Source organism: Glycine soja, chromosome 5 (assembly GCF_004193775.1).
Source record: "Glycine soja cultivar W05 chromosome 5, ASM419377v2, whole genome shotgun sequence".
In the NCBI taxonomy this organism is placed as follows: Eukaryota; Viridiplantae; Streptophyta; class Magnoliopsida; order Fabales; family Fabaceae; genus Glycine; species Glycine soja.
The window spans coordinates 17,497,435-17,523,234 of record NC_041006.1 but is presented as its reverse complement, the minus strand read 5'-3'; the positions used below and the strand labels follow the sequence as shown (position 1 = coordinate 17,523,234).

The 25,800-nt window shown below is 35.1% G+C and overlaps 1 pseudogene; it reads right to left on the bottom strand.

Annotated features, from left to right (window-relative positions):
• Positions 1-3,614: 3,614 nt before the first annotated feature.
• On the bottom strand, positions 3,615-25,590 carry LOC114411185 (annotated as a pseudogene).
• Between the last annotated feature and the right edge of the window lie 210 nt (positions 25,591-25,800).

The window sequence follows — 25,800 nt, the reverse complement described above, 5'->3', positions numbered from 1 at the left end:
AGGCACATTCCCTCATACTATGAAAAGGAGCTTATAGACAAGCTCCAAAGGCTTAGACAAGGGAGTATGAGTGTTGAAGAATATAGACAACAAATGGAACTACTCTTTTTAAGAGCTGGACTTAGGGAGGAGGAAAGAACAAGCATAGCTAGGTTCCTTAGTGGGCTTAATATAGAAGTGAGGGATAAGGTTGAACTCCTTTCATATAGGGACCTAGATGAGCTAGTCCAACTTTGTATAAGAAATTCTAGCAACGTGAAAAAAATCCTAGCATATATTTGTCTCACGCTCATCCCCTTCTAGCAACTATTTGTCTCTTCAATGAATTATATTATCCTTACGCAAGGCACACTACACTCTTCAATGAAACACAATATCATAAGCAACGTCAACAAAATCCCCGCAATGTGAGATGAACAACATGACATTAGCAAGACAAAAACTCAACCAAATGGAACCTTATTAAAAAAACCCAAAACTGTCACATGAAAAATACCACACCAGGAACTTCCAAAATCAACTAACCTCGTCAACGTTGTGGATAGTTGCGATTGAGAGTGAGAAAACACTGAGAACATTTGTGAGAGTGAGATCGACACCGCAAGTGAACCGAGAGTGAGAGTGACATCGAGAGAGTGACAAAAAGAACCACTGTGAGAATGAGAGTAAGACCGACAACGTGAGGAGATGAAGCGTTGTCAGAGTGAGAATGAAAGCGAGGAGTGGAACTGTCGTGAGAGTGAGAGTGATACTAAGAATGAGGACGGAAGCGTCATAAGAGTCAAAGGGAGACCGAGAACGAGGACTGACGCACCACGAGAGTGAGTAAGGGAGTAAGTAATGGTTAGCTCGAGGGTCATTTGGGGGCTAGAGTCTATTACATATAATAGACCTAACAACATCGGTTTTTATATAAAACTGAAGTTGTCCACACATTCCACAACATCAATTTTTGTAAAACTAATGTTAACTAGTAACTAACAATATCTGTTTTTCGAAAACTGATGTTAACATTACACTAGCAAAAAACCAATGTTGAGTTTCTGATATTAACATCGGTTTTTCAAGAAACCATTGTTAAAAATATGTTTTTATTTATGGAAATACCACCGCGAGTAGCTTAACATCGATTTTACTTGTAACCAATGTTAAACTGGCGATGTTGAATTTATATTTTGCAGTAGTGACTGACACCGACAAGGGTAATGAGGAGAGGAGTGAAAAGCAAGGAGTCTTAGGTGAAGATGAATAAGGATGAAATTTGTATTTTTATATCAATTTGGTTATTCTTCTATTTACCAATTGCAAGTAAAACATCACAAGTGTTGACTACTACCTCTGGTCCTATATATAAGCAATATAGTACAAATCATCAAGACCAAGGAAAGTGGTAGTCACATTTAATACTACCATAAATTTAAATTTTACTCCAAAAGTATCCTTAACTTTAAATATTATAAGTGATGGTTTCATTTAATGTTACTACTCATAATACAACGAGTGACTATTTAATAAATAGAGTTAGCAACAAGTTAATAATATAAAAGGCTTTTAACTCTCAATAAGTTTGAAAGCTAATCATTGTTGCTCATAATTAGGACAAAAAAAATATCATTTATTGCTTATATATAAGACATGAGGTACTATAATATATATGATTATATTTAATAATATAATATTGTGCTTATATATAAGACAGGAGGTAGTATAATATATATGATTATATTTAATAGTATAACATTGTGCTTAATTCACTAGTGCATTACAACAATAAAATAATGATAATTTGAGACGACTTAGAGAGATAGTTTTGGATTAATTATGACAATAGTGTATGAAATGCACATCCAAATGAGAGACGCAAAATAACATTAGAAATCTTTATTGAGATAATAATGAGAGTAGGAGTCCAACTCACTTTACAAATTTATATTTTAATTTATAAGATAAGAATAAATTAAAAGTGTTATTTATAATTTTTTAAAATATAAAGGAAGTTATAGATAATTTCCCTTCAAAATTACATGCTCAAGATATATTTGCATGTTCATTAACAATCACATTGATATGTGATTATTATCCCATAACCTATCACATGTATATTTTCCTTTTAAAATATTCATTATCTTTTCTTTTTAAAATATTCATTTTTACGACATTTGGATAAAATACTTTTGGACAAAATATTAAAATTAGTTTTTTTTTTCTTTCAAATTATAACAACTAAAGTAATTTATTTAAAATTTGAAAGACTTAATATAAATTTACTTCAAAATAACTAAATATATTTAAACTATCTTTTTTATTATGGTTACAATAAATAATAATCTAATACAACAACAAATTAACTAGTTGAACAGCTCTCTTCAAATGATTCTCAATATTCAATCGAGGCTTCCTTTTCTTTTTTTTTTCATTTTACTTGACAGTCACACCCTCGTAACTGAAACTTCTAAACAAAATAATGATAAGAATAAAGTAAAAAGAAAATCCAAAGTTATAACTTTGCCAATAATCACATCAAACTACGAACGACAAATTTACCACAGAGGGATCCTTTTACAAACTATTTACCAAACATGGTCCATTTTCAAACTATTTGCAAAGGGGGTCTGTTTTTGTAGGGGTGCCGTCGGAAGCAATGGCGAGATAGCGGTGCCGCCATCACCAATGGCGAGACAGCTGACGTGGAGGGGGTGTCGTTGCTGCCATTGGCGAGACACGCCACGTGAAGAAGGTCTCGCCTCTCCCATTGGCGAGACACCTTCAGACCAGCTGGAGTAGGGTTGCAGTGTTTTGATGGAGTAGGGTTTCAGTGTTTTCTGAAGATGTAGGCTAGGGTTGCAACTGAAAATGCAGGAGTAGCAGTGCTTTTGACCGTTGATTATTTACTTTTTCTCCTATAAAAAAATGCTCCATCAACGTTAACTTACACTTCTGCTCCCCAAGTTCCCGAGCTTCTCCTTTCTCCTCCAGTGTGCTGCCCTTTCTTCTTCAATTTTTGTGTGTGCCCTTTCTCCTCCATAATTCCTGGTAAGTATTTTTCGAATTAAATAATATTTATGTATTCTGTTCTTAATATTATAAAAAGATTAGGTTAGTTAGTATTAATAGGTATTCCAAGGTTAGGTTAGTTAGTATGAAAATATTATTTGGTTAGTTAGTATAAAAATATTATTTGGTTGTTGTATATATTCTGAGATATTATATGTGCTATATATATATATATATATATATATATATATATATATATATATATATATATATATATATATATATATATATGATATTTTAGTTAGGCATACGTAATATTAGCTTTTGTAATATTAGGCACTTCACACACGTAAATTTTCCTTTTTAGTATTATAATTTTGTATGTTATATATAGATAGTACACACAGCTACATTGGTATTTTTTTGTTTTTTGAATATTTAACTTTAAATGTTTTTTTTTTAATGATGGCCATTAATTTTTTGACCCTAATAATTGCAGGTTGAAGTTGCGGAGACATTACAATACATGGTGTCTCCTCAAGGGAGGAATAAATAGACAGTTGATGATCTCGTGCCTTATGTGGAGAAAATAACGATTTTATCCGAAGAGCAAGAGAGAATCATTGAGCCTGTGTCACATGGTCCAGCATCAGAGCGTCAATTTCCAATACAAGAGTTTCACATTCTTCAGTCAAGTATTGAAACTCAGGGCATAGGCAGACGAAGGGAGGCTGTTGAAGCGGAAGAATATTCCCAACAAATGGCGGAGCGTGGCTATGGAATGTATTACATGCCACAAACATTTGCTCAGTATCCGAAACAGATGTATCAATATCCTTTTCAGGGTCATCACATTGATACTTCTACAAGCGAACATTTGTTCGGTGGTGTTGCGGAAACACATCCTCATTTTTCATGGCTGACTATGACCCCTTCACAACAATATCATGGCCCAATTCCAACACCTAATGCCCCATTAGGTACACAATGGAATGTACCGGGACCAATACCTAATGTGGGTGACTTATTAGGTGTTGATTTGCGTCATGAATTTTCTGCTGAGGCTAACCAAGTAGAAGCAGGGAGACATCAGGGCAGAAGAAATCCTGATCGCCAAGCACGAAGATGGGATCGACCATGTGGCACATCCTCACGGCATCACGGACATCAAAATGAATGATTTTCATGTCTCTGTTTAAATATGTTGTTGTATATTTCTCATTTGAATTTGACACTTAATCTATCGTATGCAGTTTATTAAGGCTTACTAATGGATACAGTTTATGTCACGCATCAAACTATAATAATAAATAAATTTAAAAAAAAGCTAAGGTAGAAAAAAGAAAATAACTAATGTTACTAACTAACGATGAACACCAATGCCATATGTGCACTAAGGTAGACAAAAGAAAATAACTAATGTCACTCAACCTAGATTGATCCACTCCATTTATTTCAACTTCTAAATGTAATTTTATTTCATTAGATGCATATGAGTCTAGAGTTTTTCCACCTTCCTGTTTGCTCAGGGGTTACGGATTAAGGCTTATGGGTTACTGGTTAGGGCTTAGGGCTTAGGTTTTAGGGTTTCAGGCTTATGGGTTACTGGTTAGGGCTTAGAACAATGGTTTAGGGTTAGGGGTATTTGAATGGTTTAGGGTTTATGCTCTATTCTTTAGGGTTTAGGGATTATTCTTTAGGGTTTAGGTGTTATTCTTTAGGGTTTAGGGTTTATTCTGTAGGGTTTAGTCCTTGTTCCAGATAGTCCATAATGACTAAGTCCATAGTTTGTCATTGTAGATAGTTGTCCTTTAGTATCAATTTGAATACCCTTAACTACAGAATTGTAGATAGTTCTCCTTTAGTATCAATTTCGAAAATAAGTAATGTATAAATTTCTTGACAAAAGTACACATTCAAAAATAACTAACTGACGATTTCATTGAACACCACAAAGTAAATACATTGAATAGAACCTCAACCAATACAAGTCACTCATCTAACATACATAAATCAATTAAATGAATTACTCCCACGGTCAGATTGCATTGGACATTGGCGCCTATTGTGCCCTTCTGCTCCGCATCTACTACATTTTTGTCGGTGGTTAGATGGTTTGAGCCAATCCATCTCATTCCTTATCCTTGTTGATTTTGGCCGACCTTTCGCACGAATTGTAGTTGGGTCAGGGATAAGTGTCCATGCATCATCAGAAGGAGGAATTGCCACTTCATTCCCAAGAGGCCACCATTGTGCGGAGTATGCTTTTAAGATGTGCTCATTTGTGTAAACAACATCTATATATTGGTAGTAGTTCATGCTCACGTAACCACAAGCTTCAATAATGTGTGAACATGGATAGTGAAGCGCAAAATACCTTCTGCATTGGCAATAATGGTCATTCAAGTTAACTGCCCACTTTTGTCCACCATGTTGCGTTATAGGATTGAAGGTCTCCTCTACTTCAAACCTTGTCGAGTGGATATCATACACGCGAATGATGTGCGAACAAGCTTGTTCTTGATTTTTTCTAAGTTCTTTAACAAGATTAGAATAATATATTTGTCCTTCATTTAATTGTCTTTGGGCTTGGCGACCACGATCAACAAAGTACTTTCGGCACCTACTATATGTTAACTTGACCAACGCTGTTATCGGTATGCTGCGACAATCCTTCAACACCTTATTCATACATTCTGAGAGGTTGGTTGTCATGTGACCATATCTTCGTCCAGATGTATCTTAAGCCATGCTCCATTTTTCCTTTGAAATGCGATCAATCCATGTTGCTATGGCTGGACTCAATTGACGATATTTTTCTAAGTTTTGATCAAACACATGCTTGCAAGGAGTGTACGCTGCATCAAATTTGTTACCATCAAAAGTAGTAAGTAGATATGAAACTTAAATTAACTTCATGTATAAAATAAACCTTACCCAATTTCTTGAACATCTCTTTTTGTTTCGCGTTGTTGAATTTGCGATTGAAATTACTTGCTATGTGTCGGATGCAGTACACATGATAACCGTGGGAAGGTTGCCAACCCAGTGCTTCGTTAGCGACAACAGACTTTATACTCGCGTGACGATCAGATATTAGACAAATTCCATTCTTATCTGTGATGTGTTCACGCAAGTGGGCCAAAAACCATGACCATGCTGTTAACGTTTCACCTTCGACCACGACGAATGCTAGAGGAAAAACACCACCATTTCCATCTTGTGATGTGGCCATTAATAGGGTTCCACGATATTTCCCGTATAAATGTGTGCCGTCAACTTGTATGATTGGCTTACAGTACTTAAAAGCCTTTTTACATTGACCAAATGTCCAAAATACTCTATGAAACTGACGATGCTCATGACTCACCCTATTACCAACAATAAAATCGTCATGTAGTATTTGAAAATAAGAGCCAGGAGAATGATTTTGCATGTGTGTTAGCCATGATGAAATTTTCGTATATGACTCTTCCCAATCGCCATATTCAATTGCAATCGCCTTTTGTTTCGCCATCCATGCTTTTCTGTATGAAACCTTATAGGAAAATTCACTATTTATCCTTTCTTGAATCATTGAAATTTTTATTGATGGATCTTCTCTGATCATGCCTGTAATTCAAATAATAAATTAAAATAACAAATTAAAGTAACAAATAACACAAAAGTAGGATAATATGAACATAAAAAATGTACCTACTATGCAAGTCACAATTAAATCTGAATCAAGCTTCTCATGGTATTGTGTCATACTCATATTTAGACATGTGTGCGGTCCACCCCATTGTGTCACTTTTCATGCATCAGTTTTTTAGATAAAATTGCTCTCATATAAAAAGGGCAAGGAGACTTTGCGTTGTTGTTGGGGCAACAAACGATATATTTGTGAGATTTGGTTTCAACAACCTTAAAACTTTGATGCACATTCATCACATATTGTTTTAGTGCATTTTTTACCACATCTTTACTATCAAAATCCATGCCAACATATAATTCTTGTCCAACATTAAAAGTCGATGGCATGTCCAAATCGCAAATGTCCTCCTCGTCCGGATGACTCCAATTGATATTGCTATAATGCAAAGCATCATTCCAAAATGCATTTTGAATTCCTTGTACACCTAATAATTTCAAAAACAAATCAGGTCAATAAACTACTCGTATTTAGTTACCATTAAATACAGTTCTCATAAAAGATAGATGTATTCAACTAATTTTCTATTTAATAAAATATACCTTTTGTTGGGTGAACAATTGAAACTGGTTCAATGATGTCGGTGACTTCATCATCTGTATCAGATATTCCATCAACACTATCATCTTCATCCAAAGACTCTTCAACGTATGAGTTAGATGCAAGATAATCATCATCATCATGTAAATTGCTTATATTTCTTGGCAGTTCCGACTCATTATGAGATAGATTATGTCCACATGACGTAACAGAGTTTGCAGAATGAAACATAGAACCACCAGCAACATCCTTTTCTATGTACAATTCTAGAATTGACATTTGTTGTTGTTGTTGAAAACTTTCTATCATAGTTTCAACATCTTCGTGATCACAAATTTGCAAGGCAACATATTTTCCTGAAACTAAAAATCTAAAACTTATAGTAGAAATAATTTCATTATTTTCTAACTTTACCTTATCTCCAATTTTTTTTCAAAGCATTGAAACTAATTCCGCGTTTAATCTGAATCGCCTTTTTACTGCCTTCAAATATTACACCATCATTCTCTTCATATACTCTTCCGTTGAAATACAACACTGTAATAATCGAATTCATGATATACCTACATGAACAAAATTAAAAATAATTAATCATAACAACAGTAGTTTTAAAATAAATAAGTGTATTTGCTTGCTTCATCAACTAACTTAAACTTAAACTTAAACTACAAATTAAAATTTCATTCTTACTTAAAAAACTAGAAGGGAATCAGGTAAATATTTGTAAGGCCTAAAAAACCATCAACAAAGGCTTGTAAATAATTAAACATAATTAAAACAACTTCAAAGTAAAAAACCTAATTACAAAAATTAATACGCTTAAACTTCACGTTAATTTTTTTTTCTAAGAAAAACAATTATTACTTCAATTAAATATTTTGTGAATGATAAAAATAAAAAAAAATTATTTGCTTGCTCTATTAAACTTAAACTAGACATTGATACTTCATTCTAACAAAAAAATTATTACTCCAATTAAATAATTCAAAAAAAATTCCTTAACTTCAAAAACTGGAAGAGTCACCATTAAATATTTTTAAGTCAGAAATAGCATCAACAAAAGCTTATAACCCGAAGGGTCACACGTCAAATTTCTAAGCCACAAAAACCATGAACAAAGAGGCTTACAAATAATTACTCATAATAATTTTAAAATAAAAATTCTAATTCCAAAAATTACTACACTTAAACTTTACCTTCAAATTTTAGTCTAACAAAAAAAAATTATTACTTCAACTAATATTTTGTCAATGATAAAAAGAAAAAAATTATTTGCTTGCTCTATTAAACTTAACCTAGACATTCATACTTTATTCTAAAAAAAATTATTACTCTAATTAAATAATTTATGAAAAAATCCTCAACTTCAAAACCTGGAAGTATCACATATAAATATTCTTAAGGCTGAAATACCATCAACAAAGGCTTATAAATGGAAGGGTTACACTTAAAAAAATTTCAGACGCAAAAACCTAATTCAAATAATTACTGGTAATAATTTTCAAATAAAAAATATAATTCAAAAAATTACTACACTTAAATTTCAGCTTCAAATTTGATTCTAACCACAAAATTTATTACTTCAAAATAAACAATTTGTAAATGATAAAAATTATTCAAAAATTCAAGTTGAAACAGAATGAAAGAAGGCTTCTAAAAAATTGACTCAATAAAAAATCCTTCCTTTAAATAAATACAAAAAATCCTTACTTTAAATAAATAAATAGAACTTTGAAGATGGAATCAACAAACTTCAAACAAAACGAAACTTCAAAGAAAACGTTTCTGCCTTTCTTTCTCTCTTCAGACCACTTTCTTTTTCTCTTCAGGAATGTGAAATTTGAAGTTATACGGTGCTCCTATTCAAACGAAAACTACACGAAGTTTGGCCACTAAAGCATGCATGTGACTAAGCCAAAATTACACGAAGTCGTCTGACCATTAAAGCATGCATGTGACCCTCTGCAAGCAACACTGTATGCATGTGACCCTTACACAGCTGCAAGTCCTAGCCTGCAAATGGCTCAATAATGCCCTAGCCTGCAAATGGCTCACCAACAGTGCCCTAGCTAGCACTTGTGTGTCTCGCAGGAAGCAAATCCAGTTGCACCTGTCTCGCAGAAAGCAATGGCGGCACTGCTCCACGTTGGTCTCGCAGGAAGCAATGGCGGGACTCATCCACGTTGGCACATGTCTCGCCATTGGTGTTGGCGGCTTGTGCATGTCCCTCCATTGCTGTTGGCGGCTTGCGCACGTGGAACCTGTATCGCAGTTGGTGCTGGAGGCACCCTCGCATGGCAGCCACGTCAGCACCCTTCTCGCTAGTGGTGATGGCGGCATCCTTTGCAAAAGAGACCCCCTCTGTTAATACTTTCAGAAGGGACCCTGTTTGATAAATAGTTTGTAAAAGGGTCCCTTTGTGGTAAATTTGCCAACTATGAACCCCTTCCGTGAGTCTGACTTGGGCAGGTGTTTAGCCTTGCCACAAAACAGTGCATTGGGAGGAACAACAGTCTCAGTGTATATGCTCTGTTCATTGTTCCACACCCTGAGATACAATTCTTGTCCCAAATACCATCTTTCCCATATTGCAAACCTCAAGTTCCACATACCCTTATTGTCCAAAGATATCAATATGACACTCCCAAGAGTTTGCATACACCTGCCCATTGCATACACGCAAGAGATTAAATATACAAAATTTTCTAGGAATACATCCTCTAATGTCTTTCAAATACACTCTTTTTACTAATTAGTTGAATGAATATCAGTTTTTTTTTATTCGTAAGAATCAAATACATGTATTAGAAGTTTACAATAACTCACTTAACAAGAATTTGTAGAATGAATCTCAGTTAAATTTTAGTACATAGGAGAAAGTAAGTAAAAGTTGAACAGCATTAGAAAGTATATTGTTAACAAAATATCATTAGTGCAACAATTGACTCACCGGAACACTGTGTCTAGTAATCCCATCAACCAAGTTGTAAGTCTTTCTCGAATTAGGAGTCCACAAGCCATTGCCATATCTTAAAATTTAAATTTGGTTATTCAATTTTGCAATCAATAATTAAATCAAACCCAATTAACAAAAAATAAAAAATAGTTGTCCTACCCAACAACATAGAAGCTAGATCCATCCATGTGCCATGACTGAATGTAATTCTCATTGTTCTGGAAGATTATTTCTGCAAAGTCATGGAAGGTGAATCCTATGACAGATGTGCCTAGTTTGGCAGGGGTGCCTGGAGGGGGAGGAACATCTTTGATTGTGTTGAGGTCAAAGACACCAGGAATGTTGAACCAATCAGCAAGCTTCAATGGGGTGTTTGGGTTGATGTGGGAAATTCCATTCACGGCATATCGTAGCTTTCCATTTATTATGGCTTTGGAATTTGCCAACACAAGTGTCCTTAGAATAGGGATGGTTCCGTAGTGGAATGAGCCCTGAGGATTTGGCCGAGCTGCATTTGCTGTCAAATTCAGTCTTCCAAACAACAGAACAAAACACAGTCAGAGGCAATGATCACAAGATTCCCAATTGAAAACAGGGCAACATTTAAAAAAAATGAATTTATTAACTAAATAGTCTAAACTTAACCTTTTAATTGAATTTTAAGAAATTGTAAACTTAACTAACTTAAGTAAATTATATTCTTACCACTTATTTGAGATGATAAACATTTTCTATTTTTGTTTTTATTTAATTTTTAATTGTAAAAATGCCATATTTTTATTTTATTTTTTATTATATTTGTGTATAAAGTAACAAACATATATAGATATATTTATTATTTTCACTTATTTTTTCTATTTTATACTAAAATTTTGAAAGTAATTAAAATAAAAATAAGGTTTAACTTTTTTTAATTAAAAATGAAAATAAAAAATAAAACTAAAAGTATTTTCTCAAAAACATATTGAATTTAACTTCTAAGCACTATCTGCAAAATTTTTATACTCTCAATCAATCTGAATTCATGATAAAAAAAGAAAAGAAAAGAAAATTGTGTATTTTTTTTTGTTATTATATTATTAGTACGAAGTATTATCGATTTAATAAATAATTAATTTATGTACAAGAATCTGACTAATTATCTTTAATGGAATCAATTCTTTACAATGTTGTATAATCAAACATATATCATTTCTTACTGTACATTTTTTTGTTTGAGAGGGGATAAATCTGAGGAAAAAATTTATAAACCGTACCTGATGGTTCTAGCTTGCTTTATGGACCATTCTACATCGTTAGTTGCTGGGCCTGAGGGTAATGGAATTGGAGCCTTACTGTTGGAGCCAGAATAGCGAAGAGTTGCTGTGGTTGTGAGAACAATAGGGTCGGTAAAACGGCTAGATGCAACAATTGTATAGTCACTGATTGGCGCACTGAGTGTGACCAAAACAGTCACTGATTAGCCCACATGAACATCAAGGGAATCGTACGATTCCTGGATTGTGTGAGCACCTTCAACTTCAATGAGCTTCAATGCATGGGCCTGAATCCTGAAGTTAAATGAGGTTGATAACCCAACATTGGACACACTGAACTTGTATGTCTTCCCTGAAAAGTTATTTAATTTTAGCCAAAATTAATAACCATTGGTGGTAATTTTTATATGAAAATTGAAAACTATCATTATTTCAAGACCATATGGAATAAAATATCATGTTGAATGTTGATGAAAATGGTTACCTGCTTCCCCAATAAATACAACCGCATCTTGTTGGCCATTTATGAGAAGAGCATCGGGATAAGGAAGACTCGTGCCAGCATCCAATAGTCTTCTTAGCACCTGCAAATTAAGGGTTTAGGATATTAATTCATGATATTAATATAGTATCCAAGGTTTTAAAAAATGATCTGTAATCATAATCAAAATCCTTTTGTAATATCATGAATTATGACTAAATTATGAGCAATTCAAAATCTTGAAAATATCCATTGTTGACTAATAAGTTATGACAACTCCATATTCCAACGGATCATAATATGATAGATACCAACTTGTAAGGAAATAAGAACTGAATTTTATTCAAATAAACAAAATAGAAATTACAAATTACATAGGAAACTGAGTAGACTAGTTAATACATAGGTTTTTCCCAAGATGTTCGAGAGCCTGGTCTCTCCCTTCCTAAAAATCCACTCAAAAACTGCCTAACCCCCCTGCTGTTACTCCAGAATTTATTCTGCAATAACTGCTTAAGGCAGTTACGTATGGTCCTAAAAACACACACACCTAATTAAAATAACAACTGCTTGAAATAACTACCATAAACAACAACTGAAACAATTCAGTCCTATTAATAAATCTTAAGTCTTGGCTCTCCTCTTATAATATTTATTTATAAGAGGCCTAACAATACTCCCCCCCACCCCCCCCCCCCAAAAGAGTCACCTTGTACTCAAGGTGAAAAGAATGAAATTGGTGCATGATGGTGTCTACTGGTTCCCAAGTTGATTCAAAGTCTGGGAGGTCAGTCCATTGAATAAGCACCTCGACAATCCCTGCAGCAGTGTTATGCACGGCTTTTACAGCAGCCGGTGTTACCTGCAACTCCAACTCCTCCTGTAGAAGCAAGCTTCATGATGAATCAAGATTGATTCAAAGAAGTTTTGATGATAACAAAGGTGATGACAAAAAGCTCAAAAGTCAAGAACTCTTCATGATAACAAAGATGATGATCTCAAGAATCAAAGAATGAGTTCAAGATTGAATCAAGAACACTTCAAGGTTCAAAAGGAAATTTGATTTCAAGAATCAAGAATCAAGTTTCAAGATTCAAGTTCCAAGAATCAAGATCAAGATTCAAGACTCAAGATTCAAGAATTAAGAGAAGACTTAATCAAGATAAGTATTAAAAAGTTTTTTCAAAAACTGAGTAGCAGATGAATTTTTCTCAAAACCTTTTACCAAAGAGTTTTTACTCTCTGGTAATCGATTACCAGATTATTGTAATCGATTACCAGTAGCAAAATGGTTTTCAAAAAGCTTTCAACTGAATTTACAATGTTCCAATTGATTTCAAAATGTTGTAATCAATTACAATGATTTGGTAATCGATTACCAGTATGTTTGAACGTTGAAATTCAAATTCAAATGTGAAGAGTCACATCCTTTCACAAAAAAGCTTTGTGTAATCGATTACACTGATTTGGTAATCGATTACCAGTGATAGTTTCTGAACAAAATCAAAAGTTGTAACTCTTCCAAAGGTTTTCAAGTTTTTCTAAATGTTATAACTCTTCTAATGGTTCTCTTGACCAGACATGAAGAGTCTATAAAAGCAAGACCTTGATTTGCATTTGAACAACACTTACAACCTTTACAAGCAACTTTTCCACATTGATTTCTGAGTCTCTTTGAACTTTTTCTTCTTCTTCCTTTGTCAAAAGCTTTCTAAAGTTTTATGGTTTTCCAAACCTTGAAAACAAAACTAGTGATATTCATCCTTTTCATTCTCTTCTCCCTTTGCCAAAAAGAATTCGCCAAGGACTAACCGCCTAAATTCTTTTTGTGTCTCTCTTCTCCCTTTTCCAAAAGAAAAAAGGACTAACCGCCTTAATTCTTTTGTGTCTCCCTTCTCCCTTATCAAAGAATTCAAAACGACACAATCTGAGAATTCTTTTGATTCTTCCCTTTCCCATATACAAAAGATTTCAAAGGACTAACCGCCTGAGAATTCTTTTGTATCCCCATTCACAAAGTTTCAAAGGTTTAACCGCCTGAGAACTTTGTCTTAACACATTGGAGGGTACATCCTTTGTGGTACAAGTAGAGGGTACATCTACTTGGGTTTGACTGAGAACAAGAAAGGGTACATCTCTTGTGGACCAGTTCTAGTGGAGGGTACATCTACTAGGTTTTTCAAAGAGAACAAGAGAGGGTACATCCCTTGTGGATCTTTGCTTGTAAAAGGATTTTTACAAGGTTGAAAAGAAATCTCAAGGACCGCAGGTCGCTTGGGGACTGGATGTAGGCACAGGTTGTTGCCGAACCAGTATAAAAACTCTTGTGTGTTTGTCTCCTTCTTCCCTACTCTTTTAATTTCCTCTGTGCACTTTAATTCCCGCTTTTACTTTTGGTTAAGTTTCTTTTCTATTCTTCATTTACTTAACAACATAGTAAAAGCCTTAGAAGAGTAAATTATTAATTAGTAAAGGTTTAGGAATAATTAATTCAACCCCTCCTTCTTAATTATTTTGAGGCCACTTGATCCAACAAGTGGTATCAGAGTAGGTATCTTGTAGAAAGTTTAACCACTTCAAGATTCATGGCTTCTTCAAATCCTTTGTTTCGTGAAGGAAATTCCATTCATAGACCACCCATTTTCAATGGAGAGGGTTACCATTATTGGAAAACCTGTATGCAGATTTTTATTGAAGCCATAGATCTAAACATTTGGGAAGCAATAGAAATAGGACCATACATACCCACTGTAGTAGATGTAAGCACAAGCACTACAACACAAAAACCTAGAGATAAGTGGACAGAAGAAGATAGAAGAAGAATCCAGTATGATCTCAAAACCAAAAACATTATTACTTCAGCCCTAGGAATAGATGAGTATTTTAGAGTGTCAAATTGTACAAATGCCAAGGAGATGTGAGATACTCTCCAACTAACACATGAAGGAACCACTGATGTAAGAAGATCTAGAGTCAATACCCTTACCCATGAATATGAATTATTTAGGATGAACCCTAATGAAAATATCCATAGCATGCAGAAAAGATTTACACATATAGTAAACCACCTTGCCTCTTTAGGAAAAATATTTCCTAATAAAGATTTAATTAACAAAGTTTTAAGATATTTAAGTAGGGAATGGCAGCCCAAGGTAACTGCTATTTCTGAAAGTAAAGATCTCTCTTCCATGTCTCATGCTACTCTATTTGGAAAATTGCAGGAACATGAGATGGAACTCCAACGTCTTAATCAAAATGAAGAAAATGACAAAAAGAAGAGAAGTATAGCCCTTAAAGCCTCATCATCAATGCAAGAAGAAAATGAAGAAGAAGATTCAGATGATGAAAAAGACTTTTCATTCTTTGTGAAGAAATTTCAGAAATTTATCAAGAAAAGAAGAATTGACAGGCGTCAGAACTTCAAAAATGGAAGAAAATCACAAGAATATTCTCAAGTCCTTAGGTGTGACAAATGCAACCAAATTGGTCACATCAAGGCCAATTGTCCTTCAAACGAAGAATGGCTTGAGAAAAGTGAAAAGAAAAGGTATGATGAAAGAAGGACCAAGAAAGCCTACATTGCATGGGATGACAATGATTCATCCGATGGTTCAAAAAAGGAGATTAATCTTCTAACCAAGGATTATGAAAGTGATGAGAACATTTATCAAGAATGAAAAACAAGGAGAAAAAGTATGATCCTCATCTTTGAAGATCTAGACACCTTAATCATGAAAAAGGTAATATCAAAACCATTCTCTTATTAAAAAAAAATTTGTTTTTCCTTCAATCAATTTGATTATGATAACTAACATTTCTTTCATTTGTTTGTTTTGATTGTTTGAAATTATGAGTATGTGTTCTTGATTGAGTTTATCTTATTTGCATGAAATCTTCATTAAAATATTTTAATTATATCTATAATCATTATTCTTCAATACTTGTGTTTGATTGCTTTGATATAATTGAATATCTACATGTTTTAATAGTTTTGCATAATATGATATGTGAATTACATGATTAAGAATCATTCATAAAGTATTTTTAATATATTTTTTTTTCTTAAAAAGTATTTTGATAATCATTCAAAATTCCTTCTCTTCTAAAAAGTCTATCAACTTTTGTTTTCTGGCTAAAATAACCTCTGGTAATCGATTACTATAATAGTGTAATCGATTACAAGTAGTTATTTTTGGCTATGTTTCTCTCTGGTAATCGATTACCATATTTGTGTAATCAATTACAACGCGTCCCTGCACCTATATATTCAAATTTCAAATTCTGAAATCTACAACTTTCCTCTCTTTCGAAAACCCTTGCCCCAAATCTTTCTTCAGCCATATCTCACTCATTTCTTGTCCAAATCACTCACCACAAAGCCCAAACTTCATATTTTTTCATTCTCTTTCATTTGAACCAATTGAAATTTCGAATAATCTCTTCAAATGGCGGAACCATCAAAGAAGCGAAAGGGCACTTCGAGTCGGAGTCAACGGCATTTCGGGTCACAGGAAATGCCGATTCCTTCCTCTATTCCCTCTGGATCATTGTTTTCATCTGATGAACAACGGATACGGTACACAAATCTCTTTTCGTCTCGTTCCATTATTGATCCAAAATTCATTGATGTGGATTTCTTTTCAAATGAGAGTTTTGAATGCATTCAAGCATTTGAAAACTCCAATCTTATTCCTTTCATGTCTTTAAAATTGCCTGTTTATTCTGATTTAGTCAAAGCCTTATCTTCAAACTTAGAAATCCAAGAAGGCACCCCAATGTCTAAAGTTTATGGGATTAAGATGGTCATTGACCAATCCCTATTCTATGATTTAACCCAATTGCCAAGTGAAGGTGTACCATTTGAAGGTGCATTGATTGACGATTGGAAGTTTGATTTTTCTATGCATGATGCCCGCCGGTTGGTTTGCACCAACCAAGCGGATATGATCGGAAGGCTTCTTGCCGGTTCATTGGCTTTTGAAAGCCGCATCCTTCATTATCTAATTGTTCGCATCTTGCTTCCGAGATCTTCAAACCTTGCACAGGTTTCTGAAGAAGATCTCATTGTTATGTGGGTCTTTCATAACGGTCTACAAATTGATTGGGCACATCTTGTTAGATATCGCATGCATAAGGCATTGCGATTGAATGCTCCATTGTCATATCCACATCTAGTCACTCTCTTCCTTCAACACTTTAACATCCCTCTTGATTCTGAACCTTATGTTCCAATCAAGAGATCCTTCCTAATAGGCGCTTCAGTCATTGCATCCTTTGGTTATCAAAAAGAGCATGATGGCTCTTGGGTGAAAAAGGGTGCTCGACATGTTGGTGAAGAAGGACATGATGGAGAAGATTCATCTCTTCTTTCAAAGATTTTGGACAGGTTTGATGGTCTTCAAACCTTTGTTGGTGAAAGGTTTGACACTTTGAAATTACAAGTGGACATGCGCTTCAATGAGATGGAGTCAAGAATCACCAAGGTTGAAGAAGATGTTTCTTATATTCGTTCAAGCTTTGATCTACCACCACCGCCGCCACCATCATCTTAGCTTTCTATTATTTAATATTACTAGTACTTTGATTTCTAGCCGTGTATTTGGCTATATTATTATGATATTAGAAAAATTTACTATTTCTTTATTTGCATGGTATGTTTGAACAAATATTAATTATGTTATTTGACTATGTGGTTTTTATATATATTTGATCTATTCATGGTTCTTGCTTCATGATTTGGTTTATATTTTTCCATGAATGTTGTGTGGATGCTTAGTTGTATTTGAATGCTTCAAACTTGTTACGCACTTTGGCTTTTTGTTGATGACAAAGGGGGAGAGAAATAGGGATTAAATCAAGAACTCACATGAGTAATCAACTTAATTGTAAGAGAAGCATAAATTCAAAAACAAAGGGGGAGAATGGAAATTTATGTGAGTGATCGACTATGAAAAAGTGTGTGTGTGTGTGTGTGTGTTTCTTGATTTCAGAAGTTGTCATCATCAAAAAGGGGGAGATTATAGAAGCAAGCTTCATGATGAATCAAGATTGATTCAAAGAAGTTTTGATGATAACAAAGGTGATGAAAAAAAGTTCAAAAGTCAAGAACACTTCATGATAACAAAGATGATGATCTCAAGAATCAAAGAATGAGTTCAAGATTGAATCAAGAACACTTCAAGGTTCAAAAGGAAATTTGATTTCAAAAATCAAGAATCAAGATTCAAGTTCCATGAATCAAGATCAAGATTCTAGAATCAAGAGAAGACTTAATCAAGATAAGTAATAAAATTTTTTTTCAAAAACTGAGTAGCACATGAATTTTTCTCAAAACCTTTTACCAAAGAGTTTTTACTCTCTGGTAATCGATTACCAGATTATTGTAATCGATTACCAGTAGCAAAATGGTTTTCAAAAAGCTTTCAACTGAATTTACAACGTTCCAATTGATTTCAAAATGTTGTAATCAATTACAATGATTTGGTAATCGATTACCAATATGTTTGAACGTTGAAATTTAAATACAAATGTGAAGAGTCACATCCTTTCACAAAAAAACTTTGTGTAATCGATTATACTGATTTGGTAATCGATTACCAATGATAGTTTCTGAACAAAATCAAAAGTTGTAACTCTTCCAAAGGTTTTCAAGTTTTTCTAAAGGTTATAACTCTTCTAATGGTTCTCTTGACCAGACATGAAGAGTCTATAAAAGCAAGACCTTGATTTGCATTTGAACAACACTTACAACCTTTACAAGCAACTTTTCCACATTGATTTCTGAGTCTCTTTGAACTTCTTCTTCTTCTTCCTTTATCAAAAGCTTTCTAAAGTTTTCTGGTTTTCCAAACCTTGAAAACAAAACTTGTGCTATTCATCATTTTCATTCTCTTCTCCCTTTGCCAAAAAGAATTTGCCAAGGACTAATCGCCTGAGTTCTTTTTGTGTCTCTCTTCTCCCTTTTCCAAAAGAACAAAGGACTAAACGCCTGAATTCTTTTGTGTCTCCCTTCTCCCTTGTCAAAGAATTCAAAACGGCACAGTCTGAGAATTCTTTTGATTCTTCCCTTTCCCATATACAAAAGATTTCAAAGGACTAACCGCTTTAGAATTCTTTTGTATCCCCATTCACAAAGTTTCAAAGGTTTAACCGCCTGAGAACTTTGTCTTAACACCTTGGACGGTACATCCTTTGTGGTACAAGTAGAGGGTACATCTACTTGGGTTTGACTGAGAACAAGAGAGGGTACATCTCTTGTGGACCAGTTCTAGTGGAGGGTACATCCACTAGGTTTTTCAAAGAGAACAAGGGAGGGCAAATCCCTTGTGGATCTTTGCTTGTAAAAGGATTTTTAGAATGTTGAAAAGAAATCTCAAGGACCGCAGGTCGCTTGGGGACTGGATGTAAGCACGGGTTGTTGCCGAATCAGTATAAAAACTCTTGTGTGTTTGTCTCCTTCTTCCCTATTCTTTTAATTTCCGTTGTGCACTTTAATTCCCGCTTTTACTTTTGGTTAAGTTTCTTTTCTATTCTTCATTTACTTAACAACATAGTAAAATCCTTAGAAGAGTAAATTTTTAATTAGTAAAGGTTTAGGAATAATTAATTCAACCCCCCTTCTTAATTATTCTGAGGCCACTTGATCCATCACCTCCGATAACATAGGTGGTAAAGATTGAGGATTCGCTGAAGGGGAGAGAGCCTTCTTGAGTAAAGAAACATGGAATACCAGGAGGATTTTACTCTCTGGTGGAAGGGTTAACTCAAAAGCAACTGCCCCAATCTGTTTTGTGATTTGGTAAGGACCATAAAAACGTGGACTAAGCTTCTCATTTGTCTTCCTAGCCAATGACCGTAGCCTATATGGTTGTAACTTGAGATACACCCAATCACCAACATTTAATGGTATTGAACGCCTAGATCGGTCAGCATACTTCTTCATTTGATTCTGCGCCTTGGCCAAATTTCCTTTGAGATCATGTAACATTTGGTCCCTGTCATTAGTCATCATGTTTACCTCTTCCACAGTTGATGGAATAATGGCTCCTTTCAAAAGATGGGGTGGGTCATGACCATACAAGGCTTTGAAAGGAGTCAATTTCAGAGAGTTGTTGTAGTTGGTGTTAAACCAAAACTCAGCCCAACTTCACCACTTAGGCCATTGTTGAGGTTTAGTCCTTGTGAGGCATCGCAAATAAGTCTCCAAGCAAAAGTTGACCACCTCGGTTTGGCAATCTGTTTGGGGATGGTAAGCAGAGCTAAATTTGAGTCTAGTGCCAGCCAATTTGAACAATTCTGACCAAAAGTGGTTGAGAAAAATTTTGTCACGATCTGATACAATCGAAGAAGGGAACCCATGCAATTTAACTATCTCTTTGATAAAAACTTCAGCAACCTCTTTTGTAGTAAAAGGATGACTAAGTGCAAGGAAATGAGTGTATTTAGTCAATCTATCAACCACTACTAAGATGACATTTTTTCCGTGAGCCTTGGGTAGCCCTTCAATGAAGTCCATGGATATATCAGCCCATACTTGAGTTGGTATAGGCAGTGGTTGAAGAAGTCCTGCTGGAGAAAGAGCTTGATATTTATTCATTTGGCATACCTCACATGTAGCTACATGTTGTTGGATGTCTTTCCGCATTCCCTCCCAATAAACAACTTCTGAAATTCGTTTGTAGGTTCTAAAGAAACCCGAATGCCCCCCACAGCCGAATTGTGAAATTCTTGTAACAACAATGGAATTCGAGATGAGCCTTTGGGAAGCCCTAACCGTCCTTTATAAAACAGTTTCTGGTTCTGAAATTTATAGCCCGGATGGGATTTAATATCTTGTATCAGATCATGAATGATTCCTTGGAGCTTAGGATCGTGGTGAATTTCAGTTTCCCAATCTTTTATTTGCTTAAAGTGGACTGAAGACAAAGCTGAAAATGTCATCTTTCTAGAAAGAGCATCAGCCACCCCATTTTCCTTTCCTGGTCTATATTGTATCTCAAAATCAAAACCCATGAGTTTAGAGGTTCACCTGAAATATTCCTCGCCCATTACTCGCTGTTCAGTGAGGAATTTAAGGCTCTTCTGATCAGTTAAAATTATGAAGTGCCTTCCCAACAAGTAGTGCCTCCATTTTTGGATAGCCATCACAATTGCCATTAATTCCCTCTCATATACTGACTTAGTTTGCGCCCTATCAGATAAAGTTTGGCTGAGAAAAGCCACAGGTTGCCTTCCTGCATTAGAACTGCTCCTAGCCCTTTGTAGGATGCATCAGTTTCTATAGTAAACATTTTGGAAAAATCAGGGACTGTCAGAATAGGCAATTCAGCCACCAATTGCTTTAAGTTTTCCAAGGCAGCTTGTGCTTCCTCATTCCACTGAAACTTATCTTTCTTCAACAATTGAGTCAAAGGTCGGGCTATCTTACCATAGTCCTTAACAAACCTTCTATAGTAACCCGTCAACCCCAAAAATCCCCTCAGAGCCTTAACAACCTTGGGTATAGGCCAGTCCAACATAGCATCAATTTTCCGGGGGTCTGCTGCCACGCCTTCTGCAAAAATGATATGACCCAAATATTCCAATTGAGTTTGGCTAAAAGTACATTTTTTTCTTATTAGTAAACAACTGGTTCTCCTTCAACAATGCCAAAACAGCCCGTAAATGCTCCTTATGGTCATCCTCACCTTTGCTGTAAACCAGAATATTGTCAAAGAAAACAAGTACAAATTTCCTCAAATATGGCTTTAGCACCTCGTTCATAAGAGATTGGAAGGTGAAGGTGCATTGGTGAGTCCAAATGGCATGACAACAAACTCATAATGCCCTTCATGAGTCCGGAAAGCCATTTTATGAATGTCCTCCTCACACATCTTGATCTGATGGTAACCGGATCGTAAATTCAACTTTAAAAAACCACCGCTCCTCCCAATTCATCAAGCAGTTCATCTATAATAGGAATAAGAAACTTATCTAGTATAGTAATCTTGTTAAAAGCCCAATAATCTACACAAAAACGCCATCCACAATCTTTTTTCTTCACCAAGATTATAGGACTAGAATAAGGACAAACACTAGTTCTGATTATACCAGAGTTAAGCATATCATCTACTAACCTTTCAATTTAATTTTTCTGGTAATGTGGGTACCTATACGGTCTGATGTTGGGAATATTAGACCCTTCCTTCAGCTGAATCGCATGATCTTGCCTCCTAGGGGGTGATAATCCTTTCGGCTCTTGAAAGACTAATTCATACTCCTCCAAAATCGATTCTATCCAAGCAAGATAAATTGTTGACTCTCTACCTTTCCTTTGCAAGTGACTGTACTTCACCAGGAATCCTTGATCTTGATCACTTAGAGTCTTTAGGATAGATTTTAAAGAGGCTACAACCCTAGTTAAAGTCGAGTCTCCCTTCAATGTGTGGTATCCGTTCGCAACTGGAATTTTAAGAGTTAATTCACGAAAATTTGCTCTTACTTCTCCCAAACTAGCCAACCATTCCATTCCCAACACCACATCCACTCCTCCAGGATCAAAGACATAGAAATCTTGTTGAATTTTTAGACCCTGCATCTCCAATGTCATTTCGAAACATATCCCTTTACAATCTAGCTTTCTCCCATCACCCACCTCCACAGTATAGATGGAGGTTGCATTCATATCTAATTCCTGTTGTTTCACAAACGTGGCTGAAATAAAATTATGAGAGGCTCCACAATCAATAAGTACCATGACTTGTTCCTTCCCAATCTTATCCCACAACTTAATTGTTTTCTTTGATGAAAGTCCAGCAATAATACACAAAGATAACTGGAGGTCTTTTGGCTCCCCCTCTTCCTCAATTGCATTAGTATCCCCCGCTATACCCACTTCGTCATCCTCTTCGGTCAACACTAAAACTTGTAACTATTTGTTGGCACACACATGGCCTGAACCAAACTTTTCATCACACCGGGAACACAATCCCTTCCTAGACCTTTCTTGTAACTCCGCATCTGTTAACTTTCTAAAGTTTCTTCCTCTGAAGGTATTGGAAACCTTCACTACACTTCGGACACATTGGATTGTTGCTTCGCTCCCGGTTCCCACGTCACTGTGCGGTTGCTGCTATACATCCTCATTGGATTGTTGCTTCGCTCATCGCACTTGTTGGATTTCCCCCTTTGATGGACAACTAGTTTTTCTCATCCACTCACTGTTCACAATCCATTAAATCAGACAAACTTTCTGTTGGATGGAGCTTTAACTCTGCCCTAATTATTTCCTTTAGTCCATTCAAAAAAATCCCTCTCAAGTACGCTGGTTCTGCACCCTTTAACGGACCAGCATAGAGATCAAACTTCTCTCAGTATTCTTCCACTGAGCCTGTTTGTTTGAGACTCAGCAACAATTCAAAAGGACTTTCAACCATGGTGGGTTGGAAACGCCTAATAACCGCTGTCCGAAAATCCTCCCAATTTGGATGGTGCGTAGAAAACTCCCACCATTGATACCAAGTCAACGCTTTCCCTTCCATTGCTACCATAACCGCCTATAACTTTTGCACTCCAAACATCCCCTTCAAATCAAAATACCTCTCTACTCTGGTTGTCCAGCCATACACATCCTCTCCATCAAAAACAGGTATCTCTAACTTCCTTCATCTATCCACTTTTTGTCGTCCTCCATTGTGACTTTCGTGTGTTTCACCTTGAGGACAAGGTGACTCTTTTGGGGGGGAGTATTGTTAGGCCTCTTATAAGTAAATATTATAAGAGGAGAGCCAAGACTTAATATTTATTAATAGGACTGAATTGTTTCAGTTGTTGTTTATGGTAGTTATTTCAAGCAGTTGTTATTTTAATTAGGTGTGTGTGTTTTTAGGACCATACGTATCTGCCTTAAGCAGTTATTGCAAAAAAAATTCTGTGTGTGTTTTTGGGACCATACGTAACTGCCTTAAGCAGTTATTGCAGAATAAATTCTGGAGTAACAGCAGGGGGTTAGGCAGTTTTTGAGTGGGTTTTCAGGAAGGGAGAGACCAGGCTCTCGAACATCTTGAGGAAAACCTATGTATTAACTAGTCTACTCAGTTTTCTGTGTAATTTGTAATTTCTGTTCTGTTTCATTGATAGATACCAACTGGTAAGGGAATAAGGACTGAATTTTATTCAAAGAAACATAATAGAAATTACAAATTACACTGGAAACTAAGTAGACTAGTTAATACATAGGTTTCCCCCAAGATGTTCGAGAGCCTGATCTCTCCCTTCCTAAAAAACCACTCAAAAATTGCCTAACCCTCCCTACTGTTACTCTAGAATTTATCTTGCAATAACTGCTTAAGGCAGTTACGTATGGTCCTAAAAATACACACATAATTTATTCTACAATAACTGCTTAAGACAATTATGTATGGTCCTAAAAACATGCACACCTAATTAAAATAACAACTGCTTGAAATAACTATCATAAACAACAACTGAAACAATTCAGTTCTATTAATAAATATTAAGTCTTGGCTCTCCTCTTATAATATTTACTTATAAGAGGCCTAACATAATATAACTAATAGATCCTAATTAGTATTTGCTACTATGTAGCCTGATATAATGAAGTGCTTAATAACACAAGTTTCTAACGATTGAAACAAATCAGAATCATTAGTTTAAGAATGGCAGAATAACTAAAGATTTTGTGCCAATTTTGAACTATAGTATAAGCAATTAAGCATGTAAAAAAAACAATTTAAGGGGATTGATTTCTTTACTTTGTGATTGGTTTTGTACCAATCTCCAATAAGTAAGGTGAATTCTCCATCTGGGGCAGGATATGCGATGGATATCACAGATCTTTGGGCAACATTGAATCCCCCAAAACCACCAGCAGCTTTATGAATTTTGGTTGATGGGAAATAAGTGTAAGTTCCAATTTGATCTTTTACTTGGAACTTGTATGTCCAGTTGCTTTTGGGAGGGATTGGACAGTTGGTTCCTAAAACTCTATCCTGCCATGATGTCCTTCTTTGTTTTATTCCATTCCTGTCTTACATTACGCCAAAGGAATAAAGGGCTAATATTACACTCCAGTATTAACATCTTCAGAACCAACCAGCAATGAGTGGAACTTAAAATAAATTGAGAAAAAAAATTACTTTAAATTATTTATACATTAAACTCCTTTTTTCCCGATGTATGTGATATGATCTTTTTATTTTACAAAAATTAATAATCAATATATTTTTTTTCTTTACCCGTGGATCCATGAGTATCTTAGTCTACAGAGTAAATTGAAAAGAACAACTAACCATGTGATGAGGAATTTTTCATCTAGCTTGTTAATGACATTCACAAGGATATTGTCATTGCTGATGGCTTCAATTGTAGGGCCCGTGAATTGACCATTGATAAGAATGCCCTGGTAAGAAAGAAAATAAAATATCATATTCATACCCATTCCAATTGTGAAAAAGTGGCATTTTAAAAGGGTGGTAAAAAAAAGACCAACCGGTTGAGGAACATCTAGAGGATAAATTGTTCCGTTAGTAATTTCCCATGTTAAGTACTGATATCGATCTTCTGCAATAACCGAGAGAGCACTCCAGCAAGCCAAAATTCCAATAAAAACTGAAGGAAGAAAGGTCTGCTTCATCTTGTACCTAACTAGCTGGCAAATTTGGAATGTCATTTTACATTATGTGTTGGGCTGTGACCTAAATCCATATGGAAGAGTATTCTGTTATTTTTTTTTTTGTTTTATCCTCTGCCTATATAAGGCAAGGATGCCCTGTATTTTCAAGATATAGGATAAGCTTCCACTTGTATACTGCAATCATAATAAAAAGCTTTCTGTTTTTCCCTCTCGTGGATGTAGCCTTGATCAAGGTGAACCACGTAA